At 42.0% G+C, this 18,342-nt stretch overlaps 2 pseudogenes; one reads left to right on the top strand and one right to left on the bottom strand.

The window, feature by feature from the left end:
- Window positions 1-2,894: 2,894 nt before the first annotated feature.
- On the bottom strand, window positions 2,895-18,117 carry LOC127187854 (zinc finger protein 431-like; annotated as a pseudogene).
- LOC127187853 (60S ribosomal protein L4-like) lies at window positions 14,403-15,201 on the top strand (annotated as a pseudogene).
- Window positions 18,118-18,342: the final 225 nt, after the last annotated feature.

The following is an 18,342-nucleotide window of genomic DNA, read 5'->3' as shown; positions in this document are numbered from 1 at the left end:
AGGCCAGCCTGGTCTACAAAGTGAGTCCAGGATAGCCAAGGGAACACAAAGAAACCCTGTCTTGGGGGGGGAAAAAAAACATAAAATAAATGACCTGTCTTTGAATGAGCGAATGAAAGGATAAAATAAAATTTTAAAAAGAAATACAGTAATTTAAACTGTCAAATCATTTCATATGTTCTCAATTGCTGAGTTATTTTGCTTTGTTAATTCAATCCATTTACAAATGTTTGAACTGTGTTTGTGTGCCATGGGTGTATGCTGCAGTGAAAGGCCAAAGTATTGCTGTCTATTATCTACTTCCCCTATGTGAGTTCTAGAGATGAAACCCAGGGAATGTTTGGTTCAAGTGACCTTGTTGGCCTTTCCTTGAGTTTACAAACTTTTTGTTTATGTGCTGGTGTGTGAGTGTGCATATGCCACAGCCCACGTGTAGAAGTTGGAGATAAACATGTAGGAGTGATCTGGGTCTCCCCGAGATTGAACTCAGGTCATCAGGCTCAGCAGTGACCAACTTCACCCTCTGAGACAATTCTCTGGCATCACCTGTGGTTCTGAGAAAGTATAGATCAAATCACAGATAAGCTACAGATGAAAAAAAGATGGTAGGGTACCATTTTTCATTTGCAAATATAGTTTATTATTCAAATCATCCTGTTTTATGCCATCCTTAGATGACAATATGTTCACAATCTGAAAGGAAGAAAATATTCTACTAATGTAATGTGTCAACCAATCGTATTTAAGCGTCAGTAGGAAATGTCTGTGGTGTGCAAGTCTGGCAACCTGACCTTCATAACCATATAAAGATGGCCAAAAGCAGGTGCCACAAAATTGTCTTCTACTCTCCAAATATCTGTAATGGCCTGGAAACCTATAATTACATTACACACACACACAACAGAACTTTTTTTTAAATCTCATTGCTGTTACACTATCTAATATCTCTAGATAATTCCCTTAGAAGAGATACTTCAAGATGAAGCACCAAATTCTGCCTAAAAAAGGACTAGCTTGGAGGCAGGCAAAGTCAACATCCAAACTCTGCCAAGACAGGGTAAGCAAGTCCTCAATAGTTCCTGCTTCACAGATACGTCTGTCAGATATATTGGTCCAGAAGGCTGAAGATGATGCTCTAATGTTGTAGTTTTTGGTGAATGTTCAGGCAGCAAACTGTCATTTTTTTCATTTTGGAAGCTGCTAACCTGCACTTCCTGTTTATTCAGGTAATTAGGTTTTATTCCTTCTCGAGTCTCTGATGGAGTTAAAGACCACATAGTTTAGTCTTACAATTAAGATTAGTTGTTTAGGGGTTAAGATGTTTTAGGCCTAAGTAGATGTTGTAAGTTGATAGAGACGAGATATGATAGATATTGATTTACACTCAAAATTTTAGATGTACCAAAATAGGAAAGATTTTTTTCTAAGATTGCTAAATACAAATAGCCAAAACACTATAAATGTAACATTTATATGATTCCTTGATTGTTTTGTGGTTCTTCTTGATGTGTGTAGTGTATTTTATTTATGTGTAATAATATAAATGTACATGTAAAAAAGAAATTTAATAAAAATAAAATATTATCACATCTCCTGAAAAATAAAAAATAAAAAAGATGAAGCACCAAAATACTAATTGGAACATGAAGAAGCATGGAACAACAAATAATTGTACATATCCATACCAATCAGCTATGTTGTAAGATGTACAGCTGACTGCTTGCTATCTTACTTCATTACATCTCTACCAGAGAGATGAAAACACTGCTTTGATGGAAGAAAGGGGAAATAGTAGGACCCACAGGGTCCTGGAAACCTACAAGAAGAACTTTATGACAGGCAGATTTGGATCCTGGGGTCCTCCTCAAACTAAGGCACCAGCCAAGGAGAATATAGGCAGTAAGCTTCGAACCCCTACCAAGACCTAGCCAACGAACAGGATATTCTCCACCGTTGAGTGGAAAGTGAGATCTGACTCTCACACGGACTCTGGTGCCCCTTTTCTGACCACGCCCCCTGGATGAGGAGACCTGGTGGCACTCAGAGGAAGGATAGCAAGTTACCAAGAAGAGACTTGATATTCTGAGAGCATATATAGGGGGAGGAGGTCTCCCTCAGTCACAGACATAGGGGAGGGGAGAAGGGGAGAAATGGGAGGGAGGGAAGAATGGGAGGAAACAGGGGAAGGGCTAACAATCGAGATGTAATATGAATAAATTAATAAAATTTTAAAAAATAAATAAATAAAAGAAAATACTGCTTTGAATACACATATGACATTAGGGGTTTAATGTTTCTTATACTCTCTTTTATTAAGCATTTTAACATTAACATTATTAAAATGCATTGACAAAACAGGGCACATTAGGGGCACATCTTCTGTGTTTGCACTTGTGCTCAGGAGGATGACACACGAGAATAAATAATTCAAATGTCGCCTTGACTAATAGGCTGGGTAACAAACAACATCTCACCATAACTTGTGAAAATACAAAAACAGAAACCCACCTCCAGGCTTTACCGCATTGATTACATCTGTAGAGTTTCTCTCCAATATGCGTTCTCCCATGTACTCAAAGATGACTGTGACATGCAAATATTGGGAACAAGCAAAAAAAAAAAAAAAACCACAAGAAAACAACCAACAAAACTTGTCTTACATACTGCCTCTTTGTTATCAGTCTCTGTCTTAAGAGTTTCTATTGGTGCACAGAAATAACATGACCAAAAAGCAAGTTGGGAGGAAAGGGTTTATTCAGCTTGCATTTCCACATCATAGTCCATCACTGGGGAGGTCAGGACAAGAACTCATGCAGGGCAGGAACCTGGAGGCAGGAGCTGATGCAGAGGCCGTGGAAGGGCTTCCCCAGGGGTTGCTCAGCTTGCCTTCTTATAGACTACCAGACCAGGGATGGCCCCACCCACAGTGGGCTGGGCCTTCCCTCATTGATCACTAATTAAGAAAATGACTTACAGCTGGACCTCATGGAACCATTTTCTCAACTGAGGCTTCTTCCTCTCTCACGACTCTAGCTTGTGTCAAGCGGACACACAAAGCCAACCAATACAGCCTCCATTTAATCATCGTTTGAAACTAAGTTCAAGTTCCCAGGCCCTAGGGGAGCTGGGGACTTCCCAATAGCTCACCAGCTTCTGTTATTCATCTTTTGTCCCGAAAACATGCTGACTGTCCCTGACCACACTTCTTACTCATCTTTTGCTCCTCAAACATAATGCCTGTTCTAAGCACAAAAGACCAAATGGATATGATTGGTTAGACTATAAACCTTACATTTTTGTATCAGTTGACATAGATGACCCACATAAGGAAAGCCCCTGCTCTTAAATCCTGATTGATGGGGAAATGCAGCCATTACAAGTTACAGTACATATGTTTGTAGTTGTCAAGCTTAAAAGCACTGTAACATTCTGAATCAGGGTGGAGACGTGCCGCAGTTCAGCTCCTGAGTGTGTTCTGAGACCCTGATCAATCAGAAGTGGCTTGATTACAATAAATTCTTGTCATTTTCATTGACCTGGTATTTGAGCTGTGTTGGACTTTAGTAGATCCCCTAACACAAGGGCTTTACCGCACTCTTTCATTCATAGAATTTCTCTCCAGTATGACTCCTTTCATGATGATGGCTTCACCATATTAAATGCACTCATAGGGTTTCTCTCCAGTATGAATTCTTTCATGACTTTGAAGGTGACTGTGACATACAAAGGCCTTACCACATTGGTTACATTCATAAGGTTTCTCTCCAGTATGTTTTCTCTTATGCCTTTGAAGATGGCTGCTGTGCAAAGGCTTTACCACATTGGGTCACATTCATAGGGTTTATCTCCAGTATGTGTTATTTTATGTATTTGGAGACTACTGTATTGTGTAAAGATTTTACCACATTGGTCACATTTATAGGGCCTCTCTCTAGTATGTGTTCTTTTATGTAGTCTGAGGCTACCATGCCGTGCAAAGGCTTTACCACATTGGTTACATTCATAGGGTTTCTCTCCAGTATGTGTTCTTTTATGTATTCTGAGACTACTGTTATATACAAAGGTTTTACCACATTGGTTACATTTATAGGGTTTCTCTCCAGCATGTGTTATTTTATGTATTTGGAGACTACTGTATTGTGTAAAGGTTTTACCACATTGGTCACATTCATAGGGCCTCTCTCCAGTATGTGTTCTTTTATGTATTCTGAGGTTACCATGCTGTGCAAAGGTTTTACCACACTGGTTACATTCATAGGGTTTCTCTCCAGTATGTGTTCTTTTATGTATTCTGAGACTACTGTGCTGTGCAAAGGCTTTACCACACTGGTTACATTCATAGGGTTTCTCTCCAGTATGTGTTCTTTCATGCTTTTGAAGATCACTATTATATGCAAAGGTTTTACCACACTGGTTACATTCATAGGGTTTCTCTCCGGTATGTGTTCTTTTATGTATTCTGAGACTATTGTGCTGTGCAAAGGCTTTACCACACTGGTTACATTCATAGGGTTTCTCTCCAGTATGTGTTCTTTCATGCTTTTGAAGATCACTATTATATGCAAAGGCTTTACCACACTGGTTACATTCATAGGGTTTCTCTCCAGCATGTGTTTTTTTATGTATTCTCAGAGAAGTATGACATGCAAAGGCTTTAACACAATGGTTACATTTATAAGGTGTCTCTCTTGTATGAATTCTTTCATGCCTATAAAGATGACTGTGATTTGCAAAGGCTTTACCACACTGATTACATTTATAGGGTTTCTCTCCTGTATGACTTCTTTTGTGACTATAAAGATGACCGTAACATCTAAAGGCTTTACCACATTGATTACACTTATAGGGTTTCTCTCCAGTATGTGTTCTTTTATGATATTGGAGACCATTGTGACTTGAAAAGATTTTACCACATTGGTTACATTCATAGGGTTTCTCTCCAGTATGTGTTCTTTTATGCTTTTGAAGATCACTGCTATATGCAAAGGCTTTACCACACTGGTTACATTCATAGGGTTTCTCTCCAGTATGTGTTCTTTCATGCTTTTGAAGATCACTGTTATATGCAAAAGCTTTACCACATTGGTGACATTCATGGGGTTTCTCTCCAGTATCTATTCTTTTATCTTTTTGGCAACTACTGTGATGTGCAAAGGCTTCGCCATACTGAATACTTTCATAGGGTTTCTCTCCAGTATGACTTCTTTCCAGCTTTCGAGGATGCCTCTGATATGTGAAGGCTTTACCACATTGAGTATATTCAGAGGATTTCTCTCCAGTTTGACTTCTTTCCAGCCTTTGAGGATGGCTCTGATATGTGAAGGCTTTACCACATTGAGTATATTCAGAGGATTTCTCTCCAGTGTGACTTGTTTCATGCCTGCAAAGATAATTGGCACATTCATTACCCTGATGAATCATTTTATCTGTATGAATCAATTTTACAATTTGGTCTAATGGCAAAGGGCCATCAGACCTTAAGATATGACTTCGTTTCCATTTGTTGCATTCATCTTCATTATGGATTGCTTAGCATCTCTGAAGAGACCTGTGATGCTAAAAGCATTTATCACATGGTTCACATTTACTGCATCCTTTTTCTGTAAGAAGTTTTTCACATATTTGAAAAGAACTGGAAGAACTCAGAGCTTTACCACACTGATTGCATTCATAAATTTCTCTATACTGTGAGTTCTACTATACTATATTTGCAAAGTGAACCAGGACAAGCAGAAGAATCTCCACATTCCTAGTACTCATAGGGCTTTCCAGAAGTGTGAATTTGTGAATGTTCCCAAAGAAGTTGGAAAACCAATTAAATGTAAGCTTTTGTCACATTCAGAAAATCTATTCAAAGTGGAGATTGCTACATGTCTTCTAATTGTTCTGGAAGAGGGAGATGGGTATGTTGCTTTCAACATCCCTATGCTCACATGGCTTGTATCCATTGTGGCATATGATATACCTATTAAAAGAAGAATAACAAATGAAAGGGCTCCACATTGCATTCATACAGTTCGATACTTTCTTCCTCACAGACATGTGGTCTAGAGAAAGGTTTCTCTACAACACCACTCGAAACTTAGTAATGTTACTACCAGTTTTACTATGGACTACTTGAGTATTAGAAGGCTTTGGACACATACTTATCACCTATTCAGTGTGTATTCCTTTTGCAATAGCAAAGTGGTATGAGACTAAACAGATAGGTGGTTCCACAGCATAGTTTTAATGGGGCTATGATTCAACTGGTAATATATGTAAAGGCATTGTTTCCTTTTCTTCTTAAAGAAATGCCTTGCAAACAAAAAATCAGATACCTGACATTGAAGTCCATGGTTTTGTGAGAATTTATCAATCATCAGGATACTTAAAGAAGTGCTATTCTTACACTGTTGCTTTTCTTTAAAACTTCCAGGACACATTAAAATTTCTTCAGAGTCATATTCCTATCAGCTTGCACATGAAAATTACCTTCTATGTCTTCTCCATCTTTGACAATGCTCTTCAATAGTGTGGTCTTCCAAAATGTAACCTAAAATACAGTACCAAAAAAATGTATGATATATTATTGGAAATTGGACAAAACTTAAGTTACTATCTTCAGTGAATCTTGGAACCATGCCTCATTTATTCACCTCATTCTTCCTTGTTCCCAGTTGGAATTCCAGAAAAGCATCAATAACAAAGAAATATTTGTCCCCTTATTTTAAAAACTGAAAGAAAATTCACAGTCTTACCTACAACAGTGAGGTTCCTGTAGGTCTCCAACATCACATCTTTGTAGAGACTCTTCTGGGAAGAATTCAGCAAAGCCCACTCTTCCCGAGTGAAGTTCACATGAACATCATCATAGGTCACTGCATCCTAAAATATCCCATACATGGTACAACAGAAAGCAGGATACTGACAACAGTGCAAATGTATGTTTCATTGACATATAATTCATATAATTCTGGTGTTTCTTCCACTTATTTACTGTCACAGTAGTTCTAATGTAATCACCAAGTCATTTTAGGAAACTGAATTATGAGGTTCCCCTCTGTCATTAGTGAGCCCATTGAACAGGATACAGCTTTGCAAGTAAAGTGCCAGTTAACAGAATCAGCATACAGAGATATACAGGGACAGAGAGACAGAGATAGAAACAGAGACAGAAATGAGAGAGAGAGGGAGAAAGAAATAAACAGTACTGAGTACACTTCAGAGAAATTGCATGAACAATTACTAAGCACAGAAAGAAAGAAAGAAGGAAGGAAGGAAGGAAGGAAGAAAAGAAAGAAAGAAAGAAAGAAAGAAAGAAAGAAAGAAAGATAGCAAGCTGGTTGTATTGGCTCACGCCTTTAATCCCAGCACTCAGGAGGCAGAGGCAGGTGTATCTCATTGGGTTGGATGCCAGCCTGGTCTATACAATGAGTTCCAGGACAGCCAGAGGTACATATTAAGACCTTGACTCCCTTGCATAAAATCAATAACTCAAACAAAAAAGAAAGAGCTCAGAGATTTTTACTGAAGTTCCTACAAAGGATTATATATTACTGAGTTCTGTATTCATCTTCAAGAAACCTGAAGTGCCCCCATTTTAAACTGAAACATCAGTAAGATCTTTCTTTTTTTTAAGGCTTACTTATTTATTTTTTGTATAGGTGCTCTATCTACATGTACACTTAGATGCAAGAAGAAGGCTTCAAACCTCAGTATTGATGGTTGTGAGCCACTATGTAGTTGCTGGGAATTGAACACAGGAGCTCTGGCAGAGCAGACAATGCTCTTAACCACTGAGCCATCCCTCCAGCCTCCATCAATAAGACCTTACTTATGGGGAATGCATGTTTAAACAGTTATTAATGGACAGATGGAAATATCAGCAATGTAAATGTCTATCTTAAATAAGCAACACAGGGGCTGGAGAGATGGCTCAGTGGTTAAGAGCACCGCCTGCTCTTCCAAAGGTCCTGAGTTCAATTCCCAGCAACCACATGGTGGCTCACAACCATCTATAATGTAACCTGATACCCTCTTCTGGCCTGCGGGTGTACAAGCAGACAACACTGTATACATAATAATAAATAAATCTTAAAAAAAATAAATAAGCAACACAGGGCAGGAGAGATGGCTTACCAGTTAAGAGCTCTTGATAGTCTTGCAAGTAATTGGGCTCAATTGCCAGTACTTAAATGGGAGCTCACAACTATTCACTATTCCAAGTTCAGGAGTTCTGAGGTCATCTTCTGACTATTGTGAAGACCATGCACACATGATAAACATACTCCTGCATACAGGCAAAATACTCATATTCATTCAATAAATAATTAAAAACAAACACAACAGGTGGGAAGAATGTCACACACCTGCAATCTATGGCCTCAGAAGGCTCAGGGAGAACTAATATTATGAATACACGCCATCATGAGAAATAGATTATACTCTCTGCCAATTTTCAAAATTCAAGATGTGGACGAAGATCAGCACAACAGCATATGTATGACATGTACAAAAACTGACATTCCAGGCCCATCAGCCAATAATGTAAAAACAAAAAAGCCAGGCATGTTGGCCCACATCTAATCCCAGCAGTCTGGAGCCAGAGTCAGGTGGATCTCTAAGTTCAAACCCATCCTGGTGTACATACCTACTTGGAGGACAGCCAGGGCTAGACAGAGAAACTTTGTCTTAAAAAACACAAACCAAAAGCAACAAAATTAAAAAACATAAAGACATCGGGCTACCAAAAGAGTTTAACATCGAACAGCAATTCCTTCTACTGTATCTTATGTGAGTTAGGGACAATCGATAATAGTGACGACAACCCGAGAAGGAAGCTGACTGAGCAGTTTCAACAACAACACAGTAAACACAAAGAACATTAAAAGGTTGAGTCTATAGACACTCAAATCCCATCCCCCAATAAGGAATCTAGAAAGACTCCTCCTACAGAAGCTTCCATAAGCTCCCGGAAAAAAAAGGCACAAAGGAGAAACAAGTGTTCAAAGACAGCATTCTATCTAGGAGAGTTTTAGGTTTTTCAAGACATAGTTCCTCTGTGCAGCCTTGGCTGTCCTGGACTCACTTTGTAGATCAGGCTGACCTCAAACTCACAGTGACCCACCTGCCTCTGCCTACCAAGTGCTAGCATTAAAGGCGTGCGCCACCACAGCCAGCTGAGCTTTTTTATTCAATCAACTATTTTCTGACTCTGGTCACTATAGGTTCCAGGTCATCCCATGATGAAAATCTATTTACTCCAAAATCAATGACCCTAATAGTCTGCAACAGCCCGTACACTGTTCAAATGTCCAAAGACTATTTTTGACACTCAAGACAATCTCTTGACTGCCAGATCTTGTAAAATCAGAATCTTGTAAAGTCAGAAAATAACATATCTTTCCAACATACAGTGACACAGAATACCCCTTCTCGAGCCGGGCGGTGGTGGCGCACGCCTTTAATCCCAGCACTTGGGAGGCAGAGGCAGGTGGATTGCTGTGAGTTCAAGGACAGCCTGGTCTACAAAGCAAGTCCAGGATAGCCAAGGCTAACACAGAGAAACCCTGTCTCGAAAAACCAAAAAAAAAAAAAAAAAAGAATACCCCTTCTCATTCCAATAAACAGGAATGTGTACATCGTGAGGGAAAATTAGACCAAGGCAAGAAACCCAGCATGGCAAACACCAAATGCAGTAGCTCTGCCTCAGACAACATGGGGCTTCAGTTTCAAAGGGCTTAGATGGCCCCATTCCTGCAACTTCTCATACATCCCTCAGTGTGGTTACTTCCACTCCCTGCCCGCATCTCTTCACGGCAGATTTCTCAATGGCTTAGGTATCGCAACATCTTGCGGTCTTCTCAAAATGCAACTCAGGCTTCATCCTCACAACTTCGACCAATGAACTCTCACAGTATCCTCACTTGGAGTTCTGACTCTGCCGAACATAGATGGCTTGGACCAGTGCTGAACTGAAACCTCAGAGGAAGAACCCATGACCTTGAATTTTGCATCTTTCTTGTTTCCAGAATCACCACAATATGGGTGATCCTGTCAGTTCGGCTTATAAATTGGGATGGATCCTGCCACATTTGGGCCACGGTTGTAGCAGGTTTTGTATGGAGTTTCTTCCTGGGAACCAGGAATCACTTTGCCTACTCTTTCCATTAAAGTGAGGCTCAGCAGGAGGGAGTGTTACCCTTAGGGCCCCTTGTTAGGCCTGGTAGTGCAGGCCTTTAATCCCAGCCCTCTAGGAGACAGAGTAAGTCCAGGACAGGCAGGGCTGTTACACAAAGAAACCCTGTCTGGGGGGGGGGGGGCAGAAACCCCTGCCTCTGCTTCAGCATTTGAGTGCCATCCGAAACTACCTACTGCTGCTTTCCTCTACCAACCACGCTCTTTGCGTTTATTTCTGCCCGTGTTGTGGCTTTTCTTCCCTGTAGTCCTGAAGGAGTCGCCGGTAATAACCATTCAAAGGATTCAATACTCCATCTATGAAATCAGCCCATTTTCTTTTTTTAATTCTGCCTTACTTAATTTCTCAGGGCATGAGCAGAATAAAAAAGATTTTGGATTTGGGGAAATATCACACAAATGACCTCCAGCTAAATTTTTCACAAAGTCTATTTCCTGCTGAACTCCTGTGGCCCTGGCTTCCTTTGTAAGCTACCTACTCTTAACACCATGACCTTCCGGGTCCTGCCTGAACAGCCGAGTCAGCTCTGTGGACAGCTTTCTGTGCCTTCTGCCATCTCACTTGCTGATATTTTCCACATTCCTCCAAAAGAGAACTTCCTAGGTTTTGTCCAGCAGCAAAATCACTTTTGTTTGTTTGTTTGTTTAGTTTTACTTGCTTGGGTGCTGCTGTGGTTAAATCCTCCAATCAAGAGCATCTCAGGTAGTAAATGGGAGTTTTGGATGGTTCTGTCAGATCACAGTTTCATCATTTTGGGAGCTTAGAAAATGAGGAAAAGCCCATGGACAAATACTGTTGCCTGGCTTGCTCTCCTGCTTGGTCACTGTCTCATGCTCATCTCTTATCCAGCCCAGGCCCACTTGCTCAGAGATATCGCCACCCTCAGTGGATGAGCCTTCTCAAGTCAATCGTCAGTCAGCACAATCTCTAACAGACATAGCAACCAGCCATTCTAAAGAGAGCACACCCTCAATTGAGGCGCCCTCAGATGACTGGGATTACAGGCGTGTACCACTGCGCCCAGCAACATTTCAGAAATTAAACAGAGAAATGTTCCAGCTAACTGACATACTAAATGAAATGAAGCCAACTGATATTTACAGAACACTCCACCCAAGCACCTCAACAACTCATGGAACTTTCTTCAGAATTGATGACATACTTGAATGCAGTAAAAGCCTCAACAGAAAATGGACATAAGCCCTGCATCCAATCAGACCACTGTGGATTAAAGCTGCACATCATCAGCAACAGAAAGCTTTAAAACTCATGGAAACTGCACAACTCTTTACTGACTAAAAATGGTCAGGACAAAAATAAAGAAAAAATTAAGCCAGACAGTGGTGGTGCACGCCTTTAATCCCAGCATTCGGGAAGCAGAGGCAGGTGAATCTGTGTGGGTTTGAGGCCAGCCTGGATTACATAGTGAGCTCCAGGACAGCCAAGGCTACACAGAGAAACTGTCTCAAAAAACCAAAAAATAAATAAAATAATTACATTAAAAAATAAAAACCTGAACTAAGAAATGGATAATTTAATTGAGAGGTACCACTTACCAAAGTTAAATCAATATTGGATAAACAATTTAAGTAGACCTATAATCACTAGTGAAATAGAAGACATCATTAAAAGACTCCCAAACAAAAAAACCCAGGGCTAGGTGGTTTTAATGCAGAAATCAACCAGACATTCAAAGAAGACTTAACACCAATACTGCTCAAAGTATTCTACAAAATAGAAACAGAAAGAACATAATCCAATTCATTTAATGAAGCCACAGTTCCCTTGATACTCAAAGAATATAAATACTCAACAAAAAAGAATATTCCCCCATGAACATAGATGTTAAAATACTCAATAAAATATTTGCAAACTTAATCAAAGAACAGATTAAAAATATCACACACAATGTTTGAGTAGGCACCATCCCAGAGATGCAGGGATGGATGGTTCAATTTACAAAAATCAGTAAATGTAATTCACCATATAAATAAACTGACAGGAAAAAAAAAGGAAAACACACAGGATCATCTCATTAGACACATACCAAGCCTTTAACAAAATCCAACACCAATTCATGATAAAAGTCTTGGAAAGATTAGGGATACAAGGGACATACCTAAATATAATAAAGGAAACTTACAGCAAGCCAATAGCCAACATCAGAGTAAATGGAGAAAAATTCAAAACAATTCCACTAAAATCAGGAACAAGACAACCCTGTCCACTCCCTCCATATCTATTCAATACTGTATTTGGAGTTCTAGCTAGAGCAATAAGACAACGGAAAGAGATCAAGGGGATATAACCTGGAAAGAATGAAATCAATATGTGCTAATTGGTAGATGACATGATAGCATACAAAATTCCAATATCAAATTTCTACAGCTAATAAGCACTTTCGGGAAAGCCACTAGATCCAAGATTAACTTTTTTAAAAAAAAATCAGTAGCTCTCCTATAAAAAATGACAAAGAAACTGAGAAAGCAACTGGGCAGACAACACCCTTCACAATACACTCAAATAATATAAAATATGTTGGATTAAGTCTAAAGAAGCAAGTGAAAGACTTGTATGATAAAGACTTCAAGTCTTGGGGCTGGAGAGATAGCTCAACAGTTAAGAGTACAGGCTGTTCATCCAAAGGTCCTGAGTTCAATTCCCAGCATCCATGTGGTGGCTCACAACCATCTGTAACGGAATCTGATGTCCTCTTCCATCTGATGCTCTCTTCTGCCATACAGGCATACATGCAATAGAGTGTTTATATATTAAATAAATATTTTTTAAACCCTCATCTTTGAAGGAAAAATTTGAAAAATATATTAGAAGATGTAAAATCTCTTATGTTCATGGCTCAGTAGGAACACAGTAAAAACAGCCATCCTACCAAAACCAATCTATAGATTTAACATAGTTCCCATCAAAATTCCAACAAAATTGTTTACACACCATGAAATAAAATTCCCACCTCATATGGTAAACTTAGGTTAACTAAAACAACCCTGAACAATAAAAGAACTACATGGTGTTGGTATAAAAACACACACATTGATCAATGGAATCGTACTTATACCCAGACATAATTTCACCCACATATGGACACCTGATTTTTGATAAGGAGTTCAGAAATACACGATGGAAAATAGACAGTGCCTTCAACAAATGATGCTGGTTAAACTATCTCTCCAAATAGAGCCATATTCATCACCCTGCACAAAACTCAAGTCCAAGTGGATCAAAGACCTCAAAATAAAACCAGACACACTACACTGATAGAAGAGAAAGTGGGGAGCAGCCCTGAATGTACTGATACAGGAGACAACCTTCAATAGTGCAGGCACTAAAATCAACAGCTAACAAATGGGACTCCGTGACGCTGAAACGCTTCTGTCAGGCAAAAAATACAGTCAAGTGGACAAGGAGACAGCCTAAGGAATGGGAAAAGATGTTTACCATCTCTACAACCAATAGACACCTAATATACAAAATGTGTAAGGAACAAAAAATTGAATTATAAATAGGGTACAGATCTAAATAGAGAATTCTCAAGTCTTTCCTTCTCCTGTGGGAGCAGCCAGGTTGAGAGGAGCACAGCTCTCCTCTCCCTGTCATGACTTGTGCCCGTCCCCTCATATTGCTGTACTCTGAAAGGGGGAGTCATCTGGCAAGAATGTCACATTGCCAGCTGTGTTCAAAGCTCCTATTCTACAAGATCTCGTGAACTTTGTTCACACCAACTTGAGGAAAAACAAAAGACAGTCCTATGCTGTCAGTGAATTAGCAGGCCATTAGACCAGTGCTGAGTCTTGGGGTACTGGCAGAGCCATGGCTCGAATTCAAGGTAGTGGAACCCATCGTTCTGGCCAGGAAATATGTGTTGTGGGGCCACATGTTTGTACCAACTAAAATCTGGCATCATTGGCACTGCATAATGAACACAACCCAAAAACAACATGCCATCTGTTCTGCCTTACCAGCTTTGGTAATGTCTATTTTTCTTTTTCTGTTGTTGTTGTTGTTGTTGTTGTTGGGTTTTTTTGTTTTGTTTTTTTGTTTTGTTTTGTTTTGTTTTTTCGAGACAGGGTTTCTCTTTGTAGCCTTGGCTGTCCTGGACTCTCTCTGTTGAGTAGGCTAGCCTCGAACTCACAGAGATATGCCTGCCTCTGCCTCCTGAGTGCTGGGATTAAAGACATGCTCCAGCACCACCTGGTTTTTGGTAATGTCTAAAGGTCATCCTATTGGGGAAGTTTTGAGCTGCCTTTGGTGACTGAAGACAGGGTTGAAGGTTACAAGAAGACCAAGGAGGCATTCAGCTGCTTAAGAAACTTAAAAGTTAGAATGACATCAAAAATGTCTATGCCGCTCAACGAATGAGAACAGGCAAGGGAAAATTGAGAAACTGACAGCATATCCAGTGCAGGGACCCTGCATCATCCATGATGAAGATACTGCTACCACCAAGGCCTCCAGGAGCATCCCTGGTATTACTCTGCTTAATGTGAGCAAGCTGAACATTTTGAAACATGGCTCCTGGTGGGCATGCGGGGCATTTCTGCATTTGGACTAAAAGTGCTTTCCAGAAATTAGATGAGTCGTAGGGCACTTGGCCTAAGGCTGCTTCCCTCAAGGGTAACTCTAACCTTCCCTCACACAAGATGATGAACACAGACCTTAGCAGAACCTTCAAAAGTCCAGAGAGCCAAAGAGCTCTCCGAGAACCGCGCAAGAAGATTCAGTGTAGAGTCTTGAAGAGGGATCCACTGAAGAGCCTGAGAATCACGTTGAAGCTGAAGCCTTATGCAAAGGCTGCACACAGGGATACCACTCATCACCAGGCCAGAAACCACAAACTCCATGTGGGGAAACTGGCACCACCAACAGCAGCAGCAGCAGCAGCAGCAGCAGCAGCAGCAGCAGCAGCACGGGCAGCCAAGTCAGAGGAGATTCTGCAGAAAAGGGGACTGCAGACAAGCAGCCTACAGTAGGCAAGCAAGAAAAGAGGCCTAGAGTTGTCAAGAAGCTGAAAAACCTGCAGGAGAGAAGGCTGCCCCTTCCATGAAACCAGCAGCCGAGTAGAACCCAGCAAAGAAGAAGCCGACCACAAAGAAAAAGCCTGCTGCATCAACTCTTAACGTGTGTTTGATTCCATGTAGCAAATAGAGTCAAGCCTATTTGAATAAAAACCCAATCTCTAACAGGCCTGGCTAGCATGCTGCTTATCTGTTGGGTATTTTAGAGGCAGTCCTCCCTCAGCTAAAGTCTACTTGGTGTCACTTCATGTCCCCTAAGCATTGGTAAGTCATTTACGTCATCAATTCTACTCTTTCACATCACAGCTTAACATTGTGCCACTCAACACACGAGCACAGATGCAGGCCCCACAGTGAAGTTATTCAGAGCTCACTGCCGGGTCCACGATGCGACAAGGACTAAATGAGACCTCACAGGTGACCTTATGTGGCCACCACCTACCACCCAGCTCCAGGGTGGGCCGCCTGCTACTCCCGGTTGTGGGCAGTGACCCTGCACTCACTATGTCGAGACGTCAGAGCTTGCCTCAACTCCCCTCACAGCACCCAGCTGCAGCGTTTAGAGTACCACACAGCAAGCATTCACGCCTGCTCAGCTACAGGGAACCTGCAGCACCTCACCAGGAAGAACCCGCCTCTGCACATGACCGACAGGTCCACCTGGAGGCCCTGATTGGCCAGTGAGTCTTGAGTGACATGAACACCTCCCAGAATATTAGGGTGTGCTGAAAGGGACACAGCATAGTGAGTCCTGTCCCAGACCTTTTCCAGATCTGCAGAGAAAGTGATTAAACACTCCTCCAAGGCCATTGCCCCTCTAACATTCCCCCCTTCTAAACAATACTAACCTTCATTTTTGTCTCTTACTTCAAACTCTGACCTTGTTGGGCGTGGTGGCCCACGCCTTTAATCTCACCTCACCATTCATCAACTGCCCTACCTCTGGCATTGTACAACCCCCCACCATTTTCATATCACCCTCTTTGGCATGGCAAACTGTTTCAAGCATCTGGGATACGTTCTGTAGGAACGCTACGTTCCCTAGACGGCAACAAAACTATAATCCCCAAGACTTCATCTCAGCCCCAGTGCGCTACTGCTTCTAACACCTTGATTCTTTGTGGTGCTCAGGTTACCATCGTCTACCTGCTGGTTGGTCAGGAGTTTGCACACTGGTGCTTCTCTTCCCCGAGTTGGGGGTAAAACATGCAGAAGAGCCCTTAACAATCCCAGTTGTGGACTCAGCAGCTGCCCATCATAATAAGAGGGTAATTGAAATCTTGCTTCTTCTGGCTACTGAAGAAATCACTGTAGGTATCGGAACTGGGGCAGCAGGACTGGCCATTTCATTAACCTTGTAGTACTGGCTTTCTTCCCAGTTTATCTATGATCTCCAGCAAGTGGCCCAAAACCAACTCTTCAGGGACAAATTGATTCTTTGGCAGCTGTGGTACTCCAAAATCAACAGGGGCTAGACCTCCTTACGGCTAAAAAAAAGAGGTGGCCCTTACCTCTTCCTCTGAGAAGAATGCTGCTTTTATGTCACCCAGTCAGATACAGTAAAAGATAAGATTCAACAGCTTGAAGCTGACCTCCACAGCGAAGGGAACTATGCAATCCCTATAACCCTGGGCCTTTGATAATCTCCTACAGAAATGGATTCCATCCCTCCTGACCCCTCTCCTGCTCACTTTCTTATCCCCTCCCCCCTTTACTATTGGCACCCTGCTTTATTAACTTCCTCTCTACATTCTTACAACACCGAATCCAAAAGATGTTTAACCAAACCGTTAGTCAGTTATTTTTGTGGGATTATCAGCCCCTGGCCACAGAACCAGATGCTAACAATTATTCACTATGCCCTTATGGTGAACAGAGCTACACCCTGAGAGAGGCAATGTCCCTAAATGGCAGGAAACAGCCTGATGAGCATGAACTTCGCCCATGTCCCCTCTGTTCACCATCACCCCTTCCCAGTTCCTCTTTTCTTTCTTTCTTTCTTTCTTGTGTGTGTGTGTGTGTGTGTGTGTGTGTGTGTTACTGTTGCTGCTGCTGCTGCTGCTGCAGATGCTGTTGCTGCTGTTGTTTTTCGATACAGAGTTTCTCTGTGTCTCCTTGGATGTCCTGGACTCGAACTCACAGTGATCCAGCTGCCTCTGTCTCTGGAGTGCTGGGATTAAAGGTGTGCGCCACCACGCCTGGCTCCTCCAGGTTTTTTGGGTTTTGTTTTTTACTAATAACCCAAAGTGAGGAATGTTAACAGTCAGGCATCTCTGTGGCCAACTGCAAGGGACTTACAATGGAGCAACAGGCATCTAGAGGCCATCCCCAGAGACTCAGCAACAGCGGACCGACCGCGCCATCACCAGCTGCCTAAATTGGAAAGTTCCCTACACCGGGTGCGCTCTTCTGTGCATGCGCTGGGGTCGCGCGGTAGAAAGGGACTCGTCCCCTCCGCACCGCTCCTTCCTTCTCCCCAGGGACAGTCTCCGTAACTTCCTTCCCCAGTAAAGCCTCTCATATGGGCCTGAAGAATGGTGTGACTTGTGTGTCCATCACATAGCTGCGCTACATAATCCCAACACTCTCCAAGTGTGGCACCCTGCAAAGGATGTTTCTACACACGAGCCCGTACTGCAAATGCTTTGCACAGCTGCAGCCACTTTGGTGAAGTTATTCAGAGCCCACTGCGAGGTCCAGGGAGTGACTAGGACTGAAAGACACCTCACAGGTGGCCTTATGTGGCCGCCACTTACCACCCAGCTCCAGGGTGGACCGCCTGCTACTCCCCGTAGTGCGAAGTGACCCCTGTGCTCACCATGTCTCAACTTCGAAGCTTGCCGGAACTACCCTCACAGAAACCAGCTCCAACACTGCACAGCTACACAACACCCGCAACTTGGCTCCCGGAAGAACCCGCCTCCTTTTTTGACTGGCAGGTCGGCCTGAAGGTCCTGATTGGCCAGTGAGTCTTGAGTGACATGAACACCACCCATAGCGTTAGAGTGTGCTGAAGGGACACTGAACCGAGTTCTTTGCCCAGGCTTCCAGTCCATGCCCAGACCTCTTGCAGATCTGCAGAGATTTCCATTGCACTGGCACTTGTGCCTGTCTGCCCACCCAGCCCCA

Source organism: Acomys russatus, chromosome 4 (assembly GCF_903995435.1).
Source record: "Acomys russatus chromosome 4, mAcoRus1.1, whole genome shotgun sequence".
Lineage (NCBI taxonomy): Eukaryota > Metazoa > Chordata > Mammalia > Rodentia > Muridae > Acomys > Acomys russatus.
The sequence above is the reverse complement of the archived record's forward strand: the minus strand, read 5'-3'. Positions and strand labels throughout refer to the sequence as shown.